The following is a 2,998-nucleotide window of genomic DNA, read 5'->3' on the forward strand; positions in this document are numbered from 1 at the left end:
TTTTCTAATTTTTTGAATCAATGAATGTGTTTCAAAATTCATGATCATTTTTGTAAATTGAAAATTAGTTTTAAAAATTGTTGACATTTTAAAAATTGTGAACATTTTTTTGAGAATCGCGATCATTTTAGTCAAATTTCCAAAAAAGAAAAAAACGATTTGTTTTAAATAAAATTAACAATCCTTAATTTCAAAGTTAAATAGAGTTTTTTTTAGGGAAAAGACACTTGGCGCATTTTAGTCGAGATAATAACATTTTTTTGAGAATCGCGATCTTATAGTTTTTTTAGGGAAAAGACACTTGGCGCATTTTATTAACTCGAACCAAAGTTACATCATCCACAATGTCAGGTAGTAACAAACTGGGTGATCACCATCCCAAACAAAAATAGAATTCGAATCAAAACTATGTCTAGCTAGATTGCGCGTCAATCTATTAGCATACCTAGGACAATGCATGAAAGAAACAACACCTATACAGAGAGCCTTTTGGAAGCAATCCGTTAAAATAGCTGAGTAAGGGCTCCAGATTTCGGTCACACCATTGCAAGCTTGAATAATTTCCAGCGAAACTGATTCAACAATCAACAGTTGACATCCAAGGTCTTCGAACAGTTCTAGTCGTCGCTGAAGCGCGATCGCCTCCGCAATTGTCGCATCATGGATAGAGTTAGTAAACTTTTGAACATTTATAGAGGACAAAACAGCAAACCGGCATTTTGGCTCCTAGGTGCATATGCACCCATTGTCTAAATACACATTTTGAAAAGTTGAAAAATTTGGAACGAAAATCATGCGGGTATATCCGGATATTCTATGTACGTGCACAAAGTTTCGGTGAAAAACGGCGTTTTTTGTGGCTTGTGTAAAAAAGATAAAGAAATGCAAAATAAATAGTTGTAATGAAGCATCAGAAATTGCCTTTTTTACACAAACCACAAAAAACCTCGTTTTTCGCCGAAAACTTTGTGCATGCACATAGAATGTCCGGATATACACGCGGGATTTTTGTTCGGAATCTTTCAACTTTTGAAAATGTGTATTTATACAATGGGTGCATATGCACCTAGGAGCCATTGCCAATTTCCGATAAAGTGGCCGCATGCATCGCCCAGTTGCAGAGGCCAGTGGTCATTTTCCTTTTCTAAACAAAAAACTATAGTCTTGGTCTAGGCAGCCTGGCAGGCCTTGCTCGTTACAGTTACGCGCCTGGGCCTGGCCCATATGTGGGGTGCTATAAGTGACGCTGCCATCGCGCTCGCTCCCGTTTAAGCAAGCCCCCTAGGCTCTCAACTCAAAAAAGCAAGCCCTAGGCTCCTACTGCTGCAGCTGCGTGTCTTCTTCTGCTCCGCACCGCCGCCTCTGCAGCCTCCCCGACGAGAGACCGAGCGAGATCCTCCTCTCCCCTGCGTCTGCCCCATCGCCCGTCCTCGAGGTGCTCCGCCCCCAGTCAGTTCAGTTCTCTTCTCCGTGGTTGGATCAGCGCGATGGGTTCCTGACATTTTCTGTCTCTGTGTCTGTGGTGGTTGGGCAGATGGAGAGGGTGCTCAAGGATGACGCCATCCAGGAGAAGGCCGAGCGCGCCACGATGGTAACCACCCCCCTCTCATCTGATCTACGTACTTGTTTTCCTTTTTGGTCTGTCTGCCTCGGTTCGTCGTCAGTTAGTTTGATGGAGCTGTTGCAACCGTGGACAATTAGTTTACTGATCTCATTTAGACTGCAAAATCCATATATCATTAGTTCGACAAGTACCAGATCAACAATCTGGCCGTTAACTCCGCTTAGTATAGTATAAGATCTGTAGGTCTCCACGGCGCGCACACGCACACGCACACACACACTCATGCTATATTGCTGTTGCATAATGCGCTTTTGAAACTGTGCGCAATGAGTTTACCGGTCTCCTTCAACTGCAGAAGCTGAATGTTACTCCCTCCGTTCATAAATAAGTGATGTGGTTTTACTTCACTTATTTATGAACGGAGGTAATACTTTGTAGAATCATTGTTCAGCCTCTTTGTTTATGTGGGGTTCTTATTCGTTTGATTTCATCCTCCTGGCAGGGATCTTTTCTACGTGCCACGGCAATCGCAGACTCAGTGAAGACCACATTATATTGGGACCAAAAGCAACGGTACAAGCTGCTCACGGGGAAAAAAATGTAGTTGGGCAAAAGACGGCGCCAGCCATTCGAATGCTAGAGGATTTTCCTTGAAATTTACATGTTACCTTGTTTCTGTCCAGGACAAGATCCTTCAGTCAACTGGCCGAGGGCGGAGTGTCACCCGTTACAAATGATGATGGTGCTCCCATTTTGAAGTCACCTCATATCGACAACCCTGCTGCCAAGGTCCTTGTTGGTATCCTTTTGTTTGAATCTACTGCTTGATGATTTTTCTGTTTGATTAGTTGGTTGTACGGATGTTCTCCCTGATTGAAAGAAAATGTAGTAGTCCTTAATGATTGTTAGACATCCCAAAAGTCCAAGATGATGAAGTTGGTGATGGAACAGCTTCTGTTGTTATTTTGGCTGGAAAACTGTTGAGGGAAGATCAGTAAGACATGTGAAGTCTGGAAAATGACATCTCATGCTTACATACTTCTTTTCTGAATATCTCACACTCAAATAATCAAAAAGCAGCTTACTCAGTTTTTTTCTTTTCTAGTTCCTTTTCTTCTTATTTTTCTTTCCTTTCTACATTTTCATATGCATGAACCTTTTTCAAATTTGACTTTTTTTTATTTTTCATTTTTATACGCATGAACTGTTTTCAAATTCAAAATATTTCTTCGATTAATTATTTTTTAAAATTCATGAACATTTCTTCAAAGCTCGTAATTTTTTTAAAAATTTGTGCACTTTTTTCTGAATCCATAAAGTTTTGCTAAATTTGTGAACTTTTTTTTTCAAAATCGGTGAACTTTTTCCCAACCCGCGAATCATTTTCAAATCCAGGATTTTATTTTAAAACTCCATGAATGTTTTTTCAAATCC

The 2,998-nt window shown here is 40.4% G+C and overlaps 1 long non-coding RNA gene across 1 annotated transcript; it reads left to right on the plus strand.

Annotated features, from left to right (window-relative positions):
- Positions 1-1,293: 1,293 nt before the first annotated feature.
- Positions 1,294-2,175, plus strand: LOC123080992 (uncharacterized). The gene is made up of 3 exons (XR_006438610.1): positions 1,294-1,435; positions 1,535-1,591; positions 2,067-2,175. It is a non-coding gene; the product is annotated as an uncharacterized lncRNA (long non-coding RNA).
- Positions 2,176-2,998: the final 823 nt, after the last annotated feature.

This window comes from Triticum aestivum, chromosome 3D (assembly GCF_018294505.1).
Source record: "Triticum aestivum cultivar Chinese Spring chromosome 3D, IWGSC CS RefSeq v2.1, whole genome shotgun sequence".
Classification (NCBI taxonomy): Eukaryota; Viridiplantae; Streptophyta; class Magnoliopsida; order Poales; family Poaceae; genus Triticum; species Triticum aestivum.